At 40.4% G+C, this 26597-nt stretch overlaps 1 protein-coding gene and 1 long non-coding RNA gene across 3 annotated transcripts in view; one reads left to right on the top strand and one right to left on the bottom strand.

The window, feature by feature from the left end:
- The first annotated feature begins 3458 nt into the window (after positions 1 to 3458).
- The window catches only part of LOC124261982 (cardiomyopathy-associated protein 5-like), a 117369-nt gene continuing 94230 nt past the window's right edge, over positions 3459 to 26597 (top strand). Inside the window, exon 1 of one of the 2 annotated variants that reach the window (XM_046696353.1) lies at positions 3459 to 3545. The gene's annotated coding sequence lies outside the window, so the exon portion shown is untranslated. Of the gene's footprint in view, positions 3546 to 19406; positions 19552 to 26597 lie in introns of those variants that run through there. The other variant, XM_046696354.1, reaches the window with a different exon arrangement.
- The window catches only part of LOC124261984, a 69555-nt gene continuing 55283 nt past the window's right edge, over positions 12326 to 26597 (bottom strand). Inside the window, exon 3 of the long non-coding RNA XR_006894482.1 lies at positions 12326 to 12430. This is a non-coding gene — a long non-coding RNA (uncharacterized LOC124261984). The remainder of the gene's footprint in view (positions 12431 to 26597) is intronic.

The following is a 26597-nucleotide window of genomic DNA, read 5'->3' as shown; positions in this document are numbered from 1 at the left end:
CAGTATAGAGGGACAGACCACTTGGCAGTATAGAGGGGACAGACCACTTGGCAGTATAAAGGGACAGACCACTTGGCAGTATAAAGGGACAGACCACTTGGCAGTATAGAGGGGACAGACCACTTGGCAGTATAGAGGGGACAGACCACTCTGGCAGTATAGAGGGGACAGACCACTTGGCAGTATAGGGACAGACCACTTGGACAGACAGACCACTTGGCAGTATAGAGGGGACAGACCACTTGGCAGTATAGAGGGGACAGACCACTTGGCAGTATAGAGGGACAGACCACTTGGCAGTATAGAGGGACAGACCACTTGGCAGTATAGAGGGGACAGACCACTTGGCAGTATAAAGGGACAGACCACTTGGCAGTATAAAGGGACAGACCACTTGGCAGTATAGAGGGACAGACCACTTGGCAGTATAGAGGGACAGACCACTTGGCAGTATAAAGGGACAGACCACTTGGCAGTATAGAGAGGGACAGACCACTTTGGCAGTATAGAGGGGACAAACCACTTGGCAGTATAGAGGGGACAGACCACTTGGCAGTATAAAGGGACAGACCACTTGGCAGTATAGAGGGGACAGACCACTTGGCAGTATAGAGGGGACAGACCACTTGGCAGTATAGAGGGGACAGACCACTTGGCAGTATAGAGGGACAGACCACTTGGCAGTATAAAGGGGACAGACCACTTGGCAGTATAGAGGGACAGACCACTTGGCAGTATATAGGGGACAGACCACTTGGCAGTATAAAGGGGACAGACCACTTGGCAGTATAAAGGGACAGACCACTTGGCAGTATAGAGGGGACAGACCACTTGGCAGTATAGGGGACAGACCACTTGGCAGTATAGAGGGACAGACCACTTGGCATAGTATAGAGGGACAGACCACTTGGCAGTATAGAGGGGACAAACCACTTGGCAGTATAGAGGGACAGACCACTTGGCAGTATAGTGGGACAGACCACTTGGCAGTATAGAGGGGACAGACCACTTGGCAGTATAGGGGGACATGACCACTTGGCAGGCCACTTGGCAGTATAAGAGGGGACAAACCACTTGGCAGTATAGAGGGGACAAACCACTTGGCAGTATAGGTGGGAGACCACTTGGCATATAAAGGGGACAGACCACTTGGCAGTATAAAGGGGACAGACCACTTGGCAGACCACTTGGCAGTATAAAGGGGACAGACCACTTGGCAGCAGTATAGAGGGACAGACCACTTGGCAATATAGATGGGACAGACCACTTGGCAGTATAGAGGGGACAGATCACTTGGCAGTATAGAGGGGATAGACCACTTGGTGGCAGTATAGAGGGGACAAACCACTTGGCAGTATAAAGGGGACAGACCACTTGGCAGTATAGAGGGGACAGATCACTTGGCAGTATAGAGGGGACAGACCACTTGGCAGTATAAAGGGGACAGACCACTTGGCAGTATAAAGGGGACAAACCACTTGGCAGTATAAAGGGGACAGACCACTTGGTGGCAGTATAAAGGGGACAGACCACTTAGCAGTATAAAGGGGACAGAGACGTTCCATAGACTTGACTAGAGACTTTATTTCGAATAACACAATACGGCCGAGATCTTCCAGTTACATCATCCAGTATCCAAGGTAGGCTACTTAAACACCATTCTATTGTCAGGCCTACCATACAAACGGTGAACAAATCCACCAAAACAGAACAATCATCACCAAAAAAAGGATTGCGATTGTGCAACAGAATAGCGATATAACACACTGGTTATCTAAGATGGCGAATAAGAGAATGTGCATTGTATAGGGCAATGGGCGCGATACAATGAGAAGAATGCCTACCAGTGATAAATGACAATAAAAACTTTAAAACTATTTGCTGTGTCCCCATTATGTCGTTAACTTTTCATTCCTTGGTTCCCGATAGGCTTCTTCATTGCTGTGGGGGTAGCCTAGTGGTTAAAGCGTTCGTTCGTCACGCCGAAGACCCGGGTTCGATTACCCGCATGGGTACAATGTGTGAAGCCCATTTCTAGTGTCCCCCGCCGTGATATTGGTGTGATATTGCTAAAAGCGGCGTAAAACCATACTCACTCTCTCTCGTCGCTGCTACACGTATATAGACCATCATCTAGTTTCTGAAATGTACGTACTTAGAGAAAAAAATGGTTCCTAAAGTATATTCATAAATATGGTACTAGGGAAACCAGAGACTTGGAAAATAGAGATAGGGTATGTATCTTCAATGCAATCACCACATGTTGCCTGAGTGCTTGGGTAGGGGACAGGGAAGGAACAGGACGTCCTGACTGAGTACAGGGTTTTGGGGAGTGGTGGAGGAGCCTTACCATTTGCTGATACTTAAACACTGACAGCTGGAGATTAACTGATAATTACAAGTACGTGAATTCTACAGATTTGTACAGACCCTGAAACTGCTGCAATCTAGACATATTCTAGACTTTCATGGACTGTGTTGGGTATATTTCTTTCAGGGTCCGTATGACGGACTAACACGTATATTGGATGAGATGTTTTTGCTTCCCAGCAGCTTACGTCGACAAGTAAATGAAATGCCCCTTAAAGATGTATGCTGATTGTAGCATAGCCCCGTCCTTTTCTACACATGTGCCTGCGTTGCACCCGGTATCTCCTTGAGTATGGGCCTGCTCAAGAGAGAATAACATTGAGAAAAACAAATATTTTTACGTATCATAACATGTTATTAACTATGTCAGTAGAATTAGCTTTGGTTACTGAAAAAGAAGAAATAAAAAACAAGACCTTGCATAATCTTGAAAATCATCGAAATCATACCATCTGTAAATTATGATATTTAAAAACACCACACGAGATCCATCATCCTCGATATCGGAACGTATATACCCTGGAGATATCGAGAATGGTGAAAGCAGGTAGAAATATCGAGGATGGAAATCCATCTGACCCAGAGTTAACACAGAGGTCTTATTCTGTGGTTCCATCGAATTTGTCTTAACAGGTTCTCGCGAGGAGAAGGTTGTTCGCAATTTTGACTTTGCGGTATTGTTGCAGTTGTACTGGAGATGCGTTAAGGAAACATTAAGGTGTTTCCTCACTGCGCTAACATAACTTTTCCATAATTTGTAACAGTCTTATGTATGCCGGTACGCATTGCAGGAAGAGACGACCAGCAATCAATCAATATACTTTTTGAATTATGCTAACTTGTGCCCAAAAGGCATGCCCATGGCTATTACGTTCACCTCCCGAAGAAAGATAATGCCGGTTTTTCACTCAGCAGCATCGCTATGACAGACGTATATGTTAATAGTAGTGTGCAGAATAATCAAATTATCAAATCCTTATGTTGTGATCTTGGAAAAGGCATATCATTCACGGCTGTTTCATATAAACGATGTGAATTTGTTTACTGCCATATATGGGGAGGCGAACGTAATTTCCATAGGGGGCGGAGCTTTGCTCACATGTATTTTCAAGAGTAGCGGCGATCTTCTTTGAACCCGGAAATAAACTCGTTTCTTGGCGGTGTGATTTAATCAGGTAGGTCTAATTGTTGTGTATCAGATCTAGTTAATGTTCAATGTTCATCTCATGAAGCCGTGTCGACATTTATGAAGGAATCATTATGCCAGACGCCTTTTTCAGGAGACGGTCTGCGCCAGTGTGGATAATTATGATCGTCGCAATATACAGCCACAAGCCTCAAATCACCAAATTTTCAGTTTCGTGATTTAATCTTTGCAGTAAATGCTGACTTTAATGTGAACACAGTTACATTTAGAATTACCATCTGTGTTGATTCAGGATGTTAAGATTCATGCATGCCAACTGCAGATGTCAAAACGAAAAATCGCCTGATGTCAAACGAGTGAACTGCAGTGAACACTGAACAAAGACTGTTGTTTCAAGTGGGCGTCTGAAGCCTAATCCACACAGAAAAGGGCTACCGGCTTTGATGTGTACCTTCACATGCCGTGTGCAATTTGCAATAGTCAGTACAAGGTGATTGCAAGCAGGTCTGCTTTTCACTCCAAATGTGACATCGCTACATCAGACAGCAATATTTTTTACCACATCGATCTTGCAGCGCATGCTTGTGGTATTTAAACTGGCGCATTGTACAGGTGCTTCAACCAGTTGTCAAAAGACTCCTTGAAATTCGGACAAAAGTCATCTGGGATCTGATGTTTGGTTACATACCAATAAAATACAATTATTTCCAGCTGCATGTCTCATTTCTGGCATTCTTCAGATGATGTGATGGTATATAAGGACTAGTTTTGAATAATACTGGCATTACCAAGATATTATTTATGTGAATATTTTTATTGTTAAGATGAAACAATAGTGTAAATAGCCCATCTTAAGTTATTCATGATTCTCGTCCAATTTTCAAAACCACAAAACTATCATATGCTTATATACAAGGAGAAAGAACAATTATGCTTATAGCTACACCATGATACCATGTGATGTGACATGTTTTATTTCCCCAGAGGACAATGGTTGCCTGCATTATAATGACAGATTATACTTCACAAATATTACAATGGCACAAGGCTTCAGCCTCCAGCCTTCTACCAATCAAAGGAAGGCATGAGATATATAACGGTCTCCTAAACACACATTCCAATCGACATCTCCTGTTATGAGTACTTGACCCAACTGTGTAAAGGGTTCATGCTGGGAAGGGTTTGTACAAATCATAATTGAATCATTAATTATGGTGACAGTCATGATTGTCGTATATCCGATGTGATGTCAGGCCAGGTCATGGCACTCTCTGCCTTACCATCACTCCCTGTCACACACAACCCAGACGCTGCAGTGGAGGAATTTGGGTGTGACTGCAAGTTACATGAAGGATATCGTTAGCTGTCAATCTGTAATTGATTTCTTGTGGCATCTAGACACAGTGATGTGTGTGTGACTGTCATCAGCCTTGTAGCCTACATTGCCAGGATTAATGATGATCAGCTGTAGGAGACACTGGGCTGACAGCACTGTCTCTCGTTCACAGTCTTCCCGCATCAAGGACGTGCGTGCCAATATAATTGACTAATTATGTCAGTATGTCACACACCCAGTCAGGCATAATCATTCATAATACTGTTTGTTGCTTAATGCTGCACACACCAGTGTTTAGTGTGACCTGTTAGAATGTACCAAGCAATCCAGTGATTGATATTATTGCAGTGTGTGATTACATACAACCTGACAACCCAATTCATGAAGGGGGCAGTTGGTAGCCTTGTAGGTAAAGGGTTTGCTTGTCATGCCGGAGGTCCGGGTTTGATTCCCCACATGGGTACAATTAGACTTGTGGAAATCTAGACTTGCCACATTTTCTAGACTTGCGTGGGATTTCTTGCATATACATTTACTTCAGGGTCTGTATGACAGACTAGGGTACAATGTGCGCCCATTTCTGGTGTCCCCCCCCGTGATATTGCTGGAATATTGCTAAAAACCATATTCACTCAATCCATCATATCAATATGTTGTATTCTAAGCAAACTCACTCCATCACTCACTGTTGTCACTCACTCACTCACTCACTCACTCACTCACTCACTCACTCCTCACTCACTCACTCACTCACTATCTCACTCACCTTCTAAAGTCACTTTGTGTGACAAGCATTGGATGCTTGGTTCAAATTCTGATCTAGACTTCCCTGAAGGTTAGATACAACTGATGACAATAACTAAGACGATGATCTCACATTCACATGACTGAAACTGTATGTTGTTAACTGAAGATATATGTTATGTTCAATGTTCTCCTCTCACTCAGTGTGATAAGTCATATATAATATGTTGTCAGGACAATATTATACCCATATCCAATGCATCATATAAGACACTCTGCAACATGAATAGGTCACAGGCCAACACAACTCATTTCCAGTGAGCAGAGGAAACGAAAAACACACACCTAGGTTTAATGCACAATATCCTGTGTGGGCCCAGCTTCTCAGATGAACAGTAACAAGTGAAGCAGCTCCTCATTAGGGGAAGCTGGTGTTAGCTTGTATTGTGTTGTGGTGTTGCAGCCTGATCAATATTGGCATACTGATATGGATAATATGTTACAATTATGACCAATATTTTCACATATGGTGTTGTCATAAAATACATGTGTGTAGATGGGAATAATGGCTCATTGAATGGCTTTATAATGGCCATTTTGGTTCTGTTTACTGACACTTTGTTAACAATCTGAATGAGTCATCATGTATCAAATGTAATTGTTTAATCAATTTGAGACTGATTTAAATATTATATTCACTCTAAAATTATTACAGGCATTATTTTATCATATTTTCAATGTGTGAATGTTTGTAGCTAAGGAAAACCCTACTTTCTTGCATTCATGAATATTGCCATTATTAAGATTATAATTGTAGTATCCTGCATACTTTTGTTGTACTGCATATCATTTGTGGAATGAAAATGTGATTAATTTATCTAATTATTAATTTGGTCTAATATTGACAAGTGTATTCTTGGAACAGACTCCAAGAATAAAACATGCCCCATGTTAATATTTTCTAGTTCATAACTTTTGGATACAAAATATTAGGAAAGCCACAATACATCGATACATTGATGCATCGATACTTTTTCTAAGGCGATACAATTATCGATACATTCGAAAGTGTATCGATATTTAGTTTTGAAAGTATCGGTTTAAATATGTTTATGTATCGTTTACATTTTGCAATTGTATCATGTTTTTTTATGTTATGAGAGTTATAAATGATTATTTTTCATGCACAAAGATGGGAAACTAGAACCTTTTAATATCTGAGAATAAAAAATGTGATCTTTTCATGGACAATTATAAAATATGAAATATTAATGTTCAAAATATAACTACATTTACGCAATAATGCTGCAAAAATAGGTATCGTGATACATATGGAATCGTGACATGGGTATCGTGATATGTGATGGAATCGACATGGGTATGGAATGGAATCGTGACATGGGTATCGTGGATAATGCGTGGAATCGAATCATGAATCTCATGTATCGTGAATCATCCCGTGACCTCCCTACAAAATATTTAATATCATTGCATCATAATGAATACACATCTTTGAATTGTCACGTGTGTGTATGCGTCATATGCAAAAGCAGTAGGTAAAGGCCAGATTGCAGTACCTACATCAATGTACAACATAGGGGTTCTGACACAGATCAATCTGTTAAATACATACCATCTGTCATGCTTAATGACATCTGTCAAAACATTACTGGTGAAACAATGTAGCTCAACTCTGACGAGCTGGTGAGCCCTAGACTTGCACAAGTCTCTAAGGTAAAAATTAATAGTTTAAATGATAATTGCTAAAAAAAATAATAAACAACAGACTGTACTGTCCACTTATCTAGACTTGCCTTCCGAGGAATATAAATAATTACTATACATCCATGGGCTCAGCCCACAGTAGAACCTTGGAACGAGGCAAAGTGAACCCCACACCATATACAAGATGCAGCCCAGTGCTCAATATTGATTATATTATTATAATCAACTAATTTGATAATATAATTTTCAAGGATTCTGTGACCAAAAATGTACTGATGAATTTTGTGGTAAGATACTCATTTCAATTTTAAACTTGTCCAAAGCTTATCTTTATTCTAGTCTAAATACCAGACATTTTTCTGTTTCATCTAATCAATGAGGTTGTAAAATTCTCTCAGTGATGTGAGTTGAAGGTCTGTAAATTTGTCAGTTAAGTCTTTCAGACTTTAAATTCAACTGTCAGCTTTTTGTTAACCCCTGTCTGTCTGTATAGATAAATATTTGCCTGTTTAGACAGACACTGGTCTCATCTCTGTGCCAAAAAAAGCACAGCACATCATCAACTTGGACATCCCTCACTGCTCTGAGCTCAGTCGTGGCAAACAGTTTTTTGAATGAGGAACACCCAAAAAGCAGAAAATATTTGTGTTATTTTTTCTGTTCATCCAAACTCTGACCATTAACATGAAAGAGGCATTGATTGGTGATTAGAACCCCAAATACGAGTGGTGGAAGTTAATGTCTGCACAGAAACTCAGAGATGTTCTATCAGGTAAGGCCCTAACTACTGTTAAAACTGTGACAATGAATGACCAGTGTGCTTACTGTAAAGATATGCATAAACCAGCAATATCATTTGTCAACATTTTTCTGCCACTCTGCTGCATTCTGTTCAAGTCAAATTTATGGAACATTTCACACATTTCAACTTTGGCCTGATGATGTCACAGTGGGAATGATGTCATCATCTAATAATAGATTTCTAAATCTGCCACAACTGAGAAAATCCACCCACTATTTAGTTCCACCAAGTAGGTCTGTCTTACATATGTGAAAATATACAGTCAATTCAGGATGTAGCAAAGCCTGGTGTATTGAATTTACTAGCGATATTGCATTTCTTTTTGTTTTATTGATATTTTGATCATAGTGGTAAAAGACTGTGTAACATCCAGACTGAACTGGAGTCATTCCTTGGTGTTTGTTTCATCAACAACATCATGTCCACATCTGACAAACTAAGAACCAAAACAAACACATTTCTTACCTTGAGAACTTTATTCACTTTCAAATGAAACAAAACCTAAAACTTACCTTGTTCAGATGAACTAACAATATTCAGTAAGTAGGACAGATATTAGCATGATGTTACCATAATATACTAAATATTATGGAATGTTTTCAGTACTTAAATCTTTTTGCCCATCCATGTGTTGATAATACAACCAAATTATCACAGCATGGAGATGTGTGCAAACACTGCATTGAAGAAGTAGGATATCCTGGAATGGTTGTGTTACCAGTTCAGTGTACAGCATAATCTCTACCTTATAACTAAAGTGCTTGTGAAATGTTCAATCGAGTAGCAAAATGTTTGCGTTCACAGTGGTATGACTGACTTAATATACTTGAAGATTAGGAAGTCTGTTTATGGTCAATATTTGAATGTCTTACAATAATGGCTGTTACATAATTTTGTTGACACAAGCAATGATTAATGTGGAAAATTCAGTTGAGATTTGTTCATACCATAATTTACTTCATGTACATGAGCAGTCCTGCATATTTCAGGAGTTGAGCATATATGTTCTTGTTAGAATGTCAGACATGTTGGATACTCACAAGTCCTTTGATGTACACTTTTGCAACATTGGATGATGTGAAAATGGGATTTTGCCTCAAATGCTTGAGGTCAGCATGTAATTGTAGTCCATGGTGTCAGCATGTTCTCATCTAGAGTCAGATCAGTGATATCCTATGGTCCATTATGCTTCTGCTGTTTTTGTGCCTGAAACATCAAATGCTGGTTTGAAACTTTGAGGGTATGAAGTGTCTGGGATAATGGCGGAGTAGTGAAGAGTAGATAGTGGTCCATGCCACTGTATGCACACTGTAACTGTGTTAGTTGAACTACCATGCAGTAAAGTTTGGAATTTGCCCTTTTTGTCATAAGCTTAAAAGAACTCCCTGGTGTTAATTTCAACTATGTGTCTGTAGCAAGAGATTGATGCCTACCGCCCAGTCCAGTTCCAGTCAACACCCCTTCCCCCACTGTGACATGAGATAGACATTCACCCCTAGTCAACACCCTTTCCCCCTCTGTGACATGAGATAGACATTCACCCCTAGTCAGCATCCCTTCCACCTCAGTGACATAAGACAGACATTCACCCCCAGACAACACCCTTCCCCTCAGTGACATGAGATAGACCCACCCCCAAGCCAACCCCTTTCCCCCTCTGTGACATGAGATAGACATCCACCCCCCAGCCAACACCCTTCCACCTCAGTGACATGAGATAGACATCCACCCCCAGCCAACACCCCTTCCCCTCAGTGACATGAGATAGACATCCACCCCCCAGCCAATACCCTTCCCCTCAGTGACATGAGATAGACATCCACCACCCAGCCCCACATGAGATAGACCTTCCCCCCAGTGACATGAGATTGACATCCACCCCCTGTCAACAACCCTTCCCCTCAGTGACATGAGATAGACATCCACCACCCAGCCAACACCCCTTCTCCCTCAGTGACATGAGATAGACATTCACCCCCAATCAACAACCCTTCCCCTCTGTGACATGAGATTGACATTCACCCCCCTGTCAACAACCCTTCCCCTCAGTGACATGAGATAGACATTCACTCCTAGTCAACAACCCTTCCCATTCAGTGACATGAGATAGACATTCGCCCCCCTGTCAACAACCCTTTCCCTCAGTGACATGAGATAGACATCCACCCCCCAGCGAACAACCCTTTCCCTCTGTGACATGACATAGACATTCACCCCCAATCAACAACCATTCCCCTCTCTGTGGCATGAGATAGACATTCACCCCCAGCTAACAACCCTTTTCCCTCTGTGACATGAGATAGACATCCACCCCAGCCAACAACCCTTCCTCCTCTGTGACATGAGAGAGACATCCACCCCCAGCCAACACCCCCCCAATCCCCCTCTCTCCTTCAGTGACATGAGATAGACATCCACCCCCAATCCCAACCCTTCTCCTTCAGTGACATGAGATAGACATCCACCCCCACCCCCAATCAACAACCCTTCCCTTTTCAGTGACATGAGAGAGACATCCACCCCCACACACACACACAACAACACACTTCAGTGACATGAGATAGACCCCCCCTTCACACCCCACCCCCCCACAGTGACATGAGATAGACATCCACCCCACCCCCAATCAACAACTCCACAATCCAACCCTCTCCTTCAGTGACATGAGATAGACATCCACCCCCCAGCCAACAACCCTTCCCCCTCTGTGGTGCCTCTGCCAATCCTGCGGCCACCCTGGGAGATGTGACTTCGCTGATTAAGTAAATGACATCATGTGTGCTGTGAACAGGAGGTGGTAGCTTGGTGCACCCCAATCTGGGAACATTCTGACCGGAGACTGCAGGGGGAAGCTCAACATGGCTCTTCATCACTTGGAATTAATGAGTTTTATATCTTATCAGCTGGAAAACATGCCACAATATCATTTGTAGATCAGCGATGTAATCATTTAGTACTGATCCACACTTGGCATTGAGGCAAATCTGTCAGTTTGGCCCATCCCTCTATAGAGTGTTCATGGAACTTCTTTTGACATTTTCCACTTGGTTTGACATGGTTCTGACCAACCAAAGATGACCATGAGGTGGATTTGAACCAAAGTCACAGGATCCTGGCATGCTCGAGGGACATAATGTCTCCATGAGATAAACACAACCAAACAGTGATGTTTTCCTGCAATGGTGGAGGAAAACTAATATCCACACAACTAATTAGAGTCATGTGAATGTGAAGCCTACTTCTGTTCAAAATCTATTCGATTTTTATATTTTCTGATATAGAATTATGGCAATGATGTCATAGAGGTGGTATTCCTAGAATTATATGGAAAAATATTACTTTTGTTTGAATTTTGGCTAGAAAATTTGAATATATACTGCTAGTACCATGGTCACGTGAAAGTTATTGGCCATTGCACTAGCAAGTTGTCAACTAGGAGTATTAATTGAATGTCTTTGTCAACTGTTTAGTCATCAGGTCTATCCACACTGCGCATGAAACAGATTTATTGTGGTCTGACATGGAATTCAAGTTGTGAGAGGAATCGTCAGCAACACAAACCAAGTATGTGCTAATGACTGTGTAATTGACATGAGGTGTATATTTCACTATTGTTAGCAAATGGCGGAAATAATTATAGTTTTACAGGAGGTTTAACTAATTGGTCTATAATGACATGTTGTCTATGAATAGGATTCCTATATAATTACCAATGTTTTTCCAGCAATATGGAGAAGATTTGTTGATGTGTTCATGGTGAAGACAAGTCAGTAAACAACTGGGGTCATTCAGCTGTTGTCGATAGACTGCATCCATCAAGGAACGCCTAAAAAATTAGAAATAAGAATTATATGTCACAAAGATGAAGTGTGAAAAGTGAGTGTAGTTCTGGGTTTTAACATCTGTCACCTTCATAAATCTGAACTTAAAGATAAAGGTCACCCGTAATTTATGAATAAATATAATTAATGATAATTATTTTGAATTACAGTTTAATAATGTGCACAGTAAACATATTTGAAAGAGTGAGTGTGTTTAGTTTTACGCTGCACTCAGCAATATTCCAGCTATATGGTAGTGGTCTGTAAATAATTGATTCTGGACCAGACAATCCAGTGATGAACAACATGAGCATCAATCTACGCTATTGGGATACGATAACATGTGTCAACCAAGTCAGCAAGCCTGACCACCCGATCCCGTTAGTCGGCTCTTACCACAAGCATAGGTGACTGAAGATCAGTTCTAACCCAGATCTTCACGGTTTATTGGAAAGATGTCAGGTGTTGTTTTAGTGAGTCTTGGGCTGAAAAAGAAAGAAACACATCAGCCTGCTGCAAAATGGGAATGAAAATGTCCTTTCACTCGAAGCTTCCAAGAAGTACAACAATAGTGGGAGAGAATTCTAGTTTTGAATTGCTTTATATTATGGTTTGAAGGATAAGGAATGTTTGGAAAGATGTCAAGTCCATCTTAGGATGAGTTACTCATTTTAATATCATATACAAATATGATTATCATGTTGCTTTTACAGCATGTGTTGTCAGCATGTACAAAATTTAATATAATACCCAGAATCAATATCCACGAAAATCAGATCTGCGGGGAACATTATCATATTTAACCTGTGTGACACCTGTGTGATGGTAGAGGAGAGTGGTCAATGCTAAAACATGTGAGTGAATTAATAGGATACAAGCTGTCCTATAGTTTCATTTAATCTAGGATCTTAAATCTTTAATCTGTTGGCTCCAGAAAACGCTTAGCCCCTGAATATATATAATATTGATAGTAACAAATAAACCCATTTAAATTGAAAAGGAGCCCCCGTGAGTTGGGAGATTAGGAAATCTCGACTTGCTTCATTTAGGGCTTTAGTAGACTAACAACTAGTCTCTGAAATGAACATATTTTACTGAAAAAAAATTCATAGTAAAAAAAAAAATATAATGAAAAGGAGCCCTGAGACTTTTTTCATTTTCAACCTGAAGCTGAGGAAATCTAGACTTGCCACATTTTCTAGACTTGCGTGGGCTTTCTTGGATATATTTGCTTCAGGGTCTGTATGGCAGACTAGGGCTTTAGCATTGCAGGGAGGGTTGAGTATGGCAAGAGGAAAAATGATGTGGTTCAGGGACTGTGAGACAGACTAGCTCTGTCAGTGTATTTTTCTGCTTTAAATGAGGTGAGGTGTTAATGAGGGAGGGGACATTTTTAAGTCTCTGCTCACACACGGACAGAGCCAGTAAGGAGCCAGGGCAAGGCACTTCCCTTGTTCCAGCTCCCGTCAAACCTAAACCCATTACACATGAACCTTTCACGTAGCTGCTTTAGGGAATAGCTTGGTAACATTTAGGAACTTAACATATGTCTTTGTCATGAAAGAAAGTTTCAAGGGAAGAGACAGAAACAGCTTCCCATTGTTACAACTAAGGTGTTACGAGAGACGTGTGGAATGTGTTCTACAGACATGTGTTTACAGAACTAATAGTTCTGTAATATATGTAAAACACCTTAAACATTGTAACTTTTCACAAATTTTTGTAAACTTTACATACTGAAACTATTTTGTTTTTCCTCAAGGGCAAAGGTTCATGTACCAAGTGGTTTTATGTGCAGCTGAGATTGGTCATAGGTGGGTAGAATTGGTACCGTAGAATTCATCAGGATTATGTTCACCCTTTGACCTGACAGTTTGAGACGTATCAGTAAATTCCCATTATGGGACATGTCTGGTTTACCAAGGTTCCACTTTAATTTTGGTTTAACAAGGTTCCACAATATTTCTGGTTTAACAAGGTTCAACAGTATGTATGTAATGGTCATATATCTAGCAAGATAGACTTAGGTAGTTGCTGTACGAGAGATAGAATGTTGCTCCTGGGAACATTAAAAAACATTCACTAATGGTCATTTCACTGACAGATTAATTGATGTATGACGTAGTTCTCATCTGAAGTAGATTTTTCTGTGGCAGGTCCAACAGCCAGGCAAGATTTTATATACACAGTGCTTATCTAGACCTGCTAAGAAGCTTATATTTGGCAGGAAGTCAGTAGTAAGTAACATTCCCAGTTTGAATTAACAATTATCCCAAATCTCAGAATTTCCAAACATGAGAACTGAGTATAACACCCTGTTCAAGTCTGAACGATATCCTGATGTTTCTCCCAGTTTACCTGCCATGGGCACTAAGTATGGTATCCCTGATAAATCCCTGATATATATTACAATCCCAACAAAACTGACACAAAGGATGGAAAAAAAACATGTCAGTTTGACATGAGAACTGAAAGTACCTGGTGAAAATTGGGGTAGCACTGGTCATCAGCCATGCTTGTCACAAGCGGCATAAGAGGGTCAGGCTGGTCAGGCTTGCTGACTTGGTTGATGTGTGTTATCAGGACTCGGTTGTGTAGATCAATGTTTGTGATGTAAGTCACTGGATTGTCTGGTCCAGACACAAATATTGCCCAACTGCCATCATACTGCTAGAATATTGCTGAGTGGGGCGTAAATAGAACAGGGCGAACAGTCAGTTAAGAGTAACAATCTGTGACCGCTTAAGATTGGGTAACAATCTGTGACCAGTTAGGATAGGGCAACAATCTGTGACCGCTTAAGATTGGGTAACAATCAGTGACCAGTTGGGATAGGGTAACAATCTGTGACCAGTTAGGATAGGGTAACAATCTGTGACCAGTTAGGATAGGGTAACAATCAGTGACCAGTTAGGATAGGGTAACAATCTGTGACCAGTTAGGATAGGGTAACAATCTGTGACCAGTTAGGATAGGGTAACAATCTGTGACCAGTTAGGATAGGGTAACAATCTGTGAACAGCAGTAAGGACAGGGTAACAATCTGTGAACAGCAGTAAGGACAGGGTAACAATCTGTGACCAGCAGTTGAGACAAAGGAAGGAAGATATAAACTGTCTGCAACTCTCTCAGTTTGTGATCACAAGTATTGATTAGCGGGATAACATATTCCCCCATGTATTCAGATTGGGGGTTAACAGAGTTACCTCCCTTATGTCTGGCACTGATGATTCAGTTTTTGTGTGCTGGAGATATTGTGTTGGCAGGCAATATGGCTGGGATGTTTGCTTAACATTTGTAATTGTTTTCATTTCCTCTAAAATAATATTAAATGCTCATATAAGGACACATGAGACGGGTTTTATCCAAAACGAATAAATCACATTGCCGGTAATATTTGTCCTATACTTACGTATGTTATATATAGAGTTATTAAACAGCTCTGATATGCATCTAAATGTCCTGTTGTACACAGTGAACCCCTGATAATCTGGACAGTATCATTAATTTTATGCAATAATCTGAATTAACATATTTGAAAGTATGACCTTGACCGAATATTGACCTTCATAGGTATGGAGACATTCTAGTTAGGCAGCAAGGTGGTGGGGTAGCCCAGTGGTTTAAGTGTTGGCTCGTCACACCAAAGGACTGGGTTTGATTCCCCAAAAGGGTATAATGTGTGAAGCCATTTCTGGTGTCCACCACTGTGATATTGTTGGAATATTGCTAAAACCACACTCATTCACTCTAGTTGTGAAGCAGACAGAATGGCTGTACAAAAAAGGTCGAGTCCATTGTACAAATGAGTATATCAAACCAATATTGATGCAAATGTATGTGCGATTAGTTCAAATAACATCTTCATTCACTCTGTCTACATAATTGTATCTTGTACATTGTCAGCCATACAGATGCATCTGTTTGTGACTGAGAAACACACGAGGCCTGGTCCCCTGGCTCCCCTGATCTCTTGTCTCCTCATCCCATCTTGACCCAAACACAGGATATCTTGTTTCTCTGTTTCAACTGCATAACTTTTATCAATTCCTTTTTTGCAGCTCTCACTAATTCTTGATTATTCATAATTTCAAAGATAGCATGACAATGAGATGCTCCAAAGTTTTCGAAACACCAACTTCCTACATGTGTTGGCAAGTTGCCAAGATCGTCTCATCCATGTCATTATTTAGTGTTACATTCTGCGATCCAGACATTAAATAAGTCCTGCAGGTCCAACCTCAGTATGTCACTGTGACCTCCAGGCCTGGGTGCAAAACTGGCCGTGAAGACAATTATATTCTGCTTAGTTTAGACGCCAGTGATAGTATTAAGTGCAAGTTAACAGACCACCAATAATTTAATATCACACCCAATGAGGAGATAAATCGAGGAACATAATGTGTATTCTGAGTTTATTTTCCGATGATTTCTCTTTTACACAATTATTTTGTAATTTACTTTATTTAAAAAATATGAGGATTAGAAATCTTAGAATTAGATATTTTCCTTTCGGAATAGTTATTACCAGATTTGCATTTAAGATATATTTCATCAGAAAGTATTTCTCCTTTCTATCAACCTGTTTTTATAACTATGACAATATCATCATAAAACAAACATAAACAACTCCACACACAGACTTGCTCTAGAAGATAAGCTAGAGGTCAATAAAACATTTTGACATCCATACCTGCTTGAGAAGTAACTTAGTGGTATGTCGGCCATGATATATGATGTGGTATAAATAGTGGGATCATACAGGTAGTTGTACACCTGGGAGGGATGCATGTTCATGTTGGTAGACTCTCCTCTCCCTCCTAGACCAACGCTGTAAGGGACCGTTCATAATTTCTGGCTAGGGGGGGTGGATGATGATTTTCATGGAAAGGCATGTACAATGTGAATGACCCCCCCCTAAAATTTATGTACAAAACATGTGACCCCACTTGCATGTCATGTACAAAATCAATGGACCCCCCCACCTTTCCGTAATTTATAATCATATTTTTTTTCTTATTTTTGTGTACAAAATCGGTACACACACACCCCCACACCCCCACCCCCAAGTACATGTGTACAAATTGGTGACCCCTACCTCTTCAGAACAAAATGGGTGAACAACCACCACCACCCCCACCCCCACCCCGCCATTATTAATTATGAACGGTCCCTGAGGAGACTATTATAGTGCAGTTTAAATAGTTATTCCACAGCTTCTTCAGCCTTCAGAGTCATGGACTTTTCTACCTCAGCATTTCGAGTCTTCTGTTTGGTGTGCCTATGAAGTCCTTGTAGGACCATGATTTGGCTGATAATCACAACATTTCAAGATATATTTATTTGAAAACACTTCTTTCTCAAACATGACTGCTAGGTAGTTTAGTAAACATTCTATTGTCAACTGAGCTTTGAAATATACATGGTAGTTCCAAGGTCATTTTGGAGGCTGAAATATAGTATAGTAAGTTTCAGTAATGTTGAGAAAGCTTTATATTGGCCAAATATTGTGACATGTCCCGTGCCTGTGGGAGAATTTGGTAAGCATTGCAAGGTTTCTTTTCATCCTGGTTGTATCTGTTATTTTGGTTTGAAAAATCTATTCTGACATCAGAGTTATGGTTGAAACCTTGGAACACAGTAGGTTATGTCTACAGTATATGTTTAATTTGGGAAGTTGTTGGGTTATGTTCACAGCATGCAATTTGTGGAAGGGTACATGTATTTGATGTTTAGTCACTCAATGACAGCTGAGCAGAACTACCGAAACAGACAAATGTACACTTCAGGTGGAAGCTGGTATGTAGGAATATATTCTTAATGTTGATTTATGATAGTATGAACATGTTAAAAGATTTCATCACATATTGATTATGTCATTTAATTCTATTCATAAACTATAAACCAGCCTCTTTCTGATCCCTCGATATTACGTGACAAATTTTATTAACCAAAGGCAGTTTTAGCAATTTCTTTGTTAATTAGATTTTCCTAATAACCGTTCATTATTGATTTTCAAATTTTATTTGAGCAGTCTTTGCTTTAAATAATTTCAAAAATATCCTTTGAACTAAACAAAGCAATTGATGACTAATAGAGCCCAAATTGTAAAAAACTTAATTGACAGATGAAACTAGTCTGTGTCACAGTCCCTGAACCATATCATTTCCCCATAAGCTCAGCCCTGACTGGCCTGAGTTGTAAATGAAGCAAGTCTAGATTTTCCATAGGTTCACTTTGTCTCCTGTTCAGTTTAAATGTAGCTGTTTTCATCAGAACTCTTCAGAGGTAAGAAGTAGCCTTAGATGATATGTGCTTGTGATTAATTGTGACATCATCATTTCATTAAGCACAAACATATCATTCTAGTTTTATGGTAAAACATATATTTTAATTTGCAGTTTTATGAAAATCTAAAACCATAAATATTATTACAAAATATATGTATCTATTTTGGGGGGTTAAAAATTCTGCATTGGTCAAAGGGTGCATTCGTAAAGTGATATTTTTGTTTCTATGACTACCAGATTTAAAAACTGATTGTTACATAAACATATTGGGGAAGTTATAGGGTCATGGGAATCTGTTTCATTTTGTACCAAAGTGTGTGTTTCAGTATTGATTGAAGAAGCTTTCTAAGTTTGTATTTCTAGAAATTTGAAGAATGAAAACAAACATACCAACAAATGCCCTTTTATACCTAGACAACCTTTAAAGACATTAAGTAAGTAAGGAAACACAGATTAGCTGCTCAGTTGTAAGACCATCAATAACTAAGAAGAATATATCGTTAGACCTGTCCCCTCCTGCTCCCCCGCCCCATCAGCTGAGACCCATCCCTCATTACGACCCCCCCTGCATTGGAGAGACTTCCTACATGCTACCAACAGGCAGGCAGATGGGATGTATGCAAATTAGGCATCACAGACAATGCAACATCTCCCTGTCCTCATATGAATGAATCTGTTGAACCACTCCCTAAGGAAATCCCCTTTGTCTTGGACGTCCAGACTGGAAGTTCCCCCATCGCCACGGTAACCTGTGAGTCACTGCCACGGATGCTGTATTTTCAAGATGCCTTACCATTTTTGGCATGCTGCATCACCTCCCGTCCAAAGGGGTGGGCTAGACCGAAACATAACTGCTTTTATGTCATGGGATTGGCCTGGCTTTCAATAGCTGCTTGGAGCATGCTTATTAACATAGTAGGGAGGATAGGCTAGTCTTTCCTCAAACATGAGCAATCCATTTTGTGTTATTAATAACTAACTATCAGTGATACACAGACTTAATCACCTACCTAGAGCGAGCAATTTGCATGATTATCTTCCATTAACAACCTCCATATTCTTTGTTTGGACTAAAGCAAATTCCTTGCATTGTTTAGATTTCTCAAATCCCATATTTCATTGTGGCTTGTGGGGTTAACTTGTCTTATCAGTTGTGAAGTGAAGTAAGCCCTCTGATAGTCCACACACTTATTGAAATGAAATCCCCCCAAGCAAATCGCTTAGAGCCTTGCATTTGACCCAGACGAGTCTTGCTGCTTCAAATTCCCTGTGCCTGTCTGTGGAGTAGCTGTGTGTTGGATCAAGGCAGACCACTGGTAGGTACTCATCACTGTACTAGCTTCTGGATACCAGCCAGAATCATGTTGTTGATTTAGATGTGTTTCGTTTAGGTCCTGGCATCAGCAAATGGAACTGATTCACCAACCTTTGTGAAAATAGCCCGCTTGTGAGATGTGCTACAACCATGTAGGCTGTATCAGGAAGTTGGAGTAATATTGGGTGGGCACAATGCTGCTTCTGGTTTTTGTTTTGGCTGTGACTTTGTGATCTATTGCATACTATTTGTATGATGGGACATGTGGTTTGGTATCTTAATATCTTTTGGTATGTTGTCATTTTTTTTATAGAAGGTAAATTGTACATTATATTCTCTTTGCTGGTTAGTGAAAATGTTGTATATTCAGTGAATTATTTAAATGAGATCAGTGTTTTTTAAACATAAATTAGGGTTCCAGTATTTCTTCCAAAGCCCAACATACAGCCATGTTAGTATTAATTTATTTTTTTATGACTAGTTCTGCCCACCTCAGAGGTGCTAATCTGCTATTTTCAGGACACATTTTGGCACTTAACACCCAAAATTAAAAAGATTGGAACAGTCATTTTTATAGCAGTTTGTAACAATTGAAGTCTTGAATAAGATGTAAGTTGAGAGTATCTGTCAAATAAATTTAAGGTAAACAATTATGAGAGAACACAGATTCTGGTATTTCTGACTAATCATGAGTTTCACACTGCTTATCTTTGTTCAGTTTGTTTCATAGTTCTCAATCAATAATCGTGCAGCAGGGACCTAGGCCCAGAGGCATTGACACTAAATATTACATTACCCCTCACTCCCTGCAGTGTGCAGGGTGCATGAGACACATCTATTCAGGTGAAATAGCTTTTTGTATGATATATGGCACCTGAGGGAAACAAACCACAATCACATACTGGTGGCAATAACTGATGTAGCTTTCAGCAAGAGCCATAGTGGAGATTGATTTTTCTCCTTGTTTTGTTTGTTGAAAGATCAACCTTAGACATGCCCGGCGTTCTTGTGAATTTAAAATTGTGTTAAGTGATAAACTTGGGAAACCTGCAAATTGTCAGCATTAAAGCTCATGAATATTTATCAAGATGTAATGTTGTTCAAGCAGACATGGCTCGTGGATGACTCTTGCACTGTGCTTCTCCGTAGAATGAAATTGGAAACCATCACCTTAGAAATTGGAGTAGTTAAGGACTGCAAGTATTCTTGAGCATGTTCAGATTCTGGTGAACCTGAGACCTGAGACATCTAGCTCAAACAGTGGTAACATATATGTACACCCTGAATTACAGCCATACCACTGGTCATTATCTTATTTTACAAGTGGTGGCAATTCAGATCCCTGATGACACAATATGACAATGTAAAGATATGATGTGAATATAAACCAATTCTGTCCACAACCACCACCTTGATCATTGAGGAAGGTGCCGCTGTGTAAATATAGTCCATATAACTGATATCGTTAAAGATATCTCAAACAAACATGATATCATTAGATAATCTTTTGAAAAAGTTAATTTGTGCATCTGACACAGTGTGTAAGGGTATATGTGAGATTACAGCATAATTTCTGTGCTCCAGAGAGGAAGATTCATCAGTGATGTGCAGCATGTGTGCAGCCACAGGCTAAGTAGGTGACAATTGCCAGGAAGTTGTTATTAGATCCACAGATAAGATGGCATCAGGGAAGGCCTGGATGGAAGAGTTACATGGTAAACATGCGTGACACTGATATATGCAGTGGATGGCTGTGTCAGCAATGAAACTCAAGTCTACGTTCACTGCTGTGGGTTCAGTTTTCCAAGACTCATAGAATACATAGTTCACTGCTGTGGGTTCAGTTTTCCAAGACTCATAGAATACATATCTGTGTAGGTGAGGTGAAATTGGGTTTAACGTCGTGCTTGAGAATATTTCGCTTATATGACGACGTGCATGCATGTGTATGTGTATGTGAGGCTGCTTGTACTAGCCCAGACTTAAGCTGGTTTTATGGTGCTAGCCCACTGAGATACCATGCCGCAGTGAAGCATGAATACCCCACTCAGACTCATTATACTGACTCCGAGCCGACCAGTCCTTGTTTTACCCATTAATGCCGAGCGCCAGACAGGGACCAACAAGTACCATATTTTAACGTCTTTTGGTATGACGCGGTCTGTGTACTCTAACTCAGTTAGATTAATAAGAGGTGAACTATCAATCAGTGTAAGGCATTGTTGTCCTCTAGTTCTGGTCCAGTGCCGGATTGTAATCATGTCTGTTTATTATGTTTATTGGCATGGAAGACCAGATAATATAGCTTAGAAATTGGTTGTGTATCTGTAAAGCCATGTAGTGTCATGACTGTACTGGTTTGGAAAGCATCGTTGAAATTATTGGTAGTTGGTTATATCTGACAGATGTTGGGCCTGGTCCTTGGGAGCTGTGTGTCAACTTGCCCAGATACCCGTGTCTATTGGTAGTTGGTTATATCTGACAGATGTTGGGCCTGGTCCTTGGGAGCTGTGTGTCAACTTGCCCAGCTACATGTGTCTCTGGTTGCCATGCCTCCTCCTCATTCAGATCCCATTGGGGCTTCCAGCATCTTTGAGTAAGATAAACATGGTTCCATATTTGAAAAAAAGATCACTTACAACTGATATTGAGATAATGAGTTATTTGTGTCCTACAACTGGAGACATTTTATAAATGGTGCCATTTATCTTAAGACCAGAGAGTTGTTCCAACAAAGACCTATCTCACAGTCCCTGAATTATGTTATTTTCCCTTCATCCCGGCCTTGTCTGTAATGTGAAGGCCCTAAATCATGTTATTTTCCCTTCATCCCGGCCCTCTCTGTAATGTGAAGGCCCTAAATCATGTTATTTTCCCTTCATCCCGGCCCTTTCTGTAATGTGAAGGCCCTAAATCATGTTATTTTCCCTTCATCCCGGCCCTTTCTGTAATGTGAAGGCCCTAAATCATGTTATTTTCCCTTCATCCCGTCCCTGTCTGTAATGTGAAGGCCCTGAATCATGTTATTTTCCCTTCATCCCGGCCCTTTCTGTAATGTGAAGGCCCTAAATCATGTTATTTTCCCTTCATCCCGGCCCTTTCTGTAATGTGAAGGCCCTGAATCATGTTATTTTCCCTTCATCCCGGCCCTTTCTGTAATGGCCCTGAATCATGTTATTTTCCCTTCATCCCGGCCCTCTCTGTAATGTGAAGGCCCTAAATCATGCAAGTCTACATATTTCCTCTGAATCTCCCACTTCACTGCACCTCCTTTTCAGTTTGAATGGAGTTTTTTGTTTTTATGAAAAATATACATTCAGATACTAAGTATTCATCTACAACAAAGGTAGACTGGAGCAATCACATGTCTGTAGAATATGATCCAGATATGACTCTCTGGACCAGTTTAACCACCTGAATTAGATTTTTATTCTGTATTATCAGTCATTTTGTGTTTGAAACCAGAAAGACAAGCCAAAGTAAGAACAAGAGACAGTTGCATCTTGTTATGTACCACTGGCTTAGTCTGTCACAGACATCTTGTTATGTACCACTGGCTTAGTCTGTACCACTGGCTTAGTCTGTCACAGACATCTTGTTATGTACCACTGGCTTAGTCTGTCACAGACATCTTGTTATGTACCACTGGCTTAGTCTGTCACAGACATCTTGTTATGTACCACTGGCTTAGTCTGTCACAGACATCTTGTTATGTACCACTGGCTTAGTCTGTCACAGACATCTTGTTATGTACCACTGGCTTAGTCTGTCACAGACATCTTGTTATGTACCACTGGCTTAGTCTGTCACAGACATCTTGTTATGTACCACTGGCTTAGTCTGTCACAGACATCTTGTTATGTACCACTGGCTTAGTCTGTCACAGACATCTTGTTATGTACCACTGGCTTAGTCTGTCACAGACATCTTGTTATGTACCACTGGCTTAGTCTGTCACAGACATCTTGTTATGTACCACTGGCTTAGTCTGTCACAGACATCTTGTTATCTGTCACAGACATCTAGTCTGTCACAGTCACAGACATCTTGTTATGTACCACTGGCTTAGTCTGTCACAGACATCTTGTTATGTACCACTGGCTTAGTCTGTCACAGACATCTTGTTATGTACCACTGGCTTAGTCTGTCACAGACATCTTGTTATGTACCACTGGCTTAGTCTGTCACAGACATCTTGTTATGTACCACTGGCTTAGTCTGTCACAGACATCTTGTTATGTACCACTGGCTTAGTCTGTCACAGACATCTTGTTATGTACCACTGGCTTAGTCTGTCACAGACATCTTGTTATGTACCACTGGCTTAGTCTGTCACAGACATCTTGTTATGTACCACTGGCTTAGTCTGTCACAGTTATGTATCACTGGCTTAGTCTGTCATGAGACATCTTGTTATGTACCACTGGCTTAGTCTGTCACAGACATCTTGTTATGTACCACTGGCTTAGTCTGTCACAGACATCTTGTTATGTACCACTGGCTTAGTCTGTCACAGACATCTTGTTATGTACCACTGGCTTAGTCTGTCACAGACATCTTGTTATGTACCACTGGCTTAGTCTGTCACAGACATCTTGTTATGTACCACTGGCTTAGTCTGTCACAGACATCTTGTTATGTACCACTGGCTTAGTCTGTCACAGACATCTTGTTATGTACCACTGGCTTAGTCTGTCACAGACCCTGAAAAATATATATCCAAGAAGGCTCATGCAAGTCTAGAATATGTGACAAGTTTAAATTTCCATAGTTTCTGAAAATGAAGAAAGTCTCAGGGTCCCTTTTCATTATATTTTTTTTATTATGAACTGGGTTTTTGGTAAAACATGTTCTTTTCAGAGACTAGTTGTTTGTTTACACTAGCATGTCACAGTCTTGTTTTCCTCCCTGGCTCTCCCTCCCCCTGCCATCAGAAACACACACAACCCCAACCCTCCCTCCCTCCCTCATGCTGATTGTCCCCAGTACAATATCTCCAGTAATTAACTCCACAGGGAATGCTGTCTCATTTTCAATGTGACCTTGACATTGGTGTTGTCTGGCGCTACAGTGAGTGTGTCTGCCATGTTTTGTCATTATGACATCACTCTGAGCCTGGGTTGTCCCCTGGGTCACACATCACCACAAGTAACACGCATGGTCTGCTTCAAAACACAAGCAGTAAAACATTTAATAACTGATCAATATATCCCATTAGGCTAAATTCATAATCGGCTCACCAAAATTTCTGTTTATAACCAATTTTATCATAAACATTATGTTACTTCTGTTCTGTTTCAAAGACAGACTACACATATTGATGCCTTTCCTGTTTGGAGCCATTCTGCATTTGTTTTTCACATGACATACTTTGCCTGTACAGAAATACTGTACATACCACATGACAATACTGTCCCTGTACAGAAATAATGTACATACTGCATGACAATACTGTTCCTGTACAGAAATACTGTACACACCACATGACAGTACTTTGTCTGTACAGAAATACTGTACACACCACATGGCAATACTGTCCCTGTACAGAAATACTATACATACCACATGACAATACTGTCCCTATACAGAAATACTGTACATACCACATGACTACTGTCCCTGTACAGAAATACTGTACACACCTCATGGCAATACTGTCCCTGTACAGAAATACTGTACACACCACATGACAGTACTTTGTCTGTACAGAAATACTGTACACATCACATGGCAATACTGTCCCTATAGAGAAATACTGTACACACCACATGACTACTGTCCCTGTACAGAAATACTGTACATACCACATGACAATACTGTCCCTGTACAGAAATACTGTACACACCTCATGGCAATACTGTCCCTGTACAGAAATACTGTACACACCACATGACAATACTGTCCCTGTACAGAAATACTGTACACACCACATGACTACTGTCCCTGTACAGAAATACTGTACACACCACATGACTACTGTCCCTGTACAGAAATACTGTACACACCACATGGCAATACTTTCCCTGTACAGAAATACTGTACACACCACATGACAATACTGTCCCTGTACAGAAATACTGTACACACCACATGACAGTACTGTCCCTGTACAGAAATACTGTACGTACAACATGACAATACTTTCCCTGTACAGAAATACTGTACACACCCCACATGACAGTATACCATCCACCCACCTGGCAGCAGGGCGATATAGAGGTTATTGTCTCAGGCACTCCCCCACCACATGGAGTATGAATGCTATCTCTGTTTAACCATGATGTAGCTGTGTGGAGATATGTTTTGACATAAATAAATGACTCCAATGTGCTAATGTGTTGTTTAGCACTCCAGCAGGACCTTCCAGCTGACAGATAGCATAAAAACATTCACCAAGATAAACAATAGCATGGCCTCTCCCTGGGACAGCATTCCTACAGCCATGTTTCTGGCCCAATGGCTGTGGGGATATCTTCCTGGTACACAGTTCATGTTAAAAAAAAACACCCAACTGACTGCAGTGAACATATCATCCATTTATCAGCGACATATCTGTAATAAAATGTTACAGCTAGTGGTTCAAAACATAACAGGAACTAGAAACATTTTGAACTATAAAGATTGTCCATTGAGTAATGCAAACACATTTGCACATGAAACCACTGAGAGAAATCCCTGGCATTGTCAATTTTTGTATTTGCATACAACACGTTTTCACGCTTTCTTTACAATTGTGAGGCCAATCACACCTGACAAATAACCTGTATGGCCGCACATTAGAGAGCATAAACCATTTGACTGAGTTCTTAATAAAGAGAGTTGCTACAATAGAAACACACACAAATCAATGACAGTCATTGTGAGACCTGTTTCTGTCCCACTGTACCAGCACCAGTCAATGTTGGCCTGCAAGATGGTGGACATATTCAAGTTACTGATGGTGTTTCAGCTGTCGGATGTTTTTAATGTGTAGAATGTTTCTACATAGTTTATTATACAAGTATAAAACATACAAATGGTTGATGCCTAGAATATGTCTATCCATAG

Source organism: Haliotis rubra, unplaced genomic scaffold, assembly GCF_003918875.1.
Source record: "Haliotis rubra isolate DU_JTF1 unplaced genomic scaffold, ASM391887v1 Scf82, whole genome shotgun sequence".
Lineage (NCBI taxonomy): Eukaryota > Metazoa > Mollusca > Gastropoda > Lepetellida > Haliotidae > Haliotis > Haliotis rubra.
The sequence above is the reverse complement of the archived record's forward strand: the minus strand, read 5'-3'. Positions and strand labels throughout refer to the sequence as shown.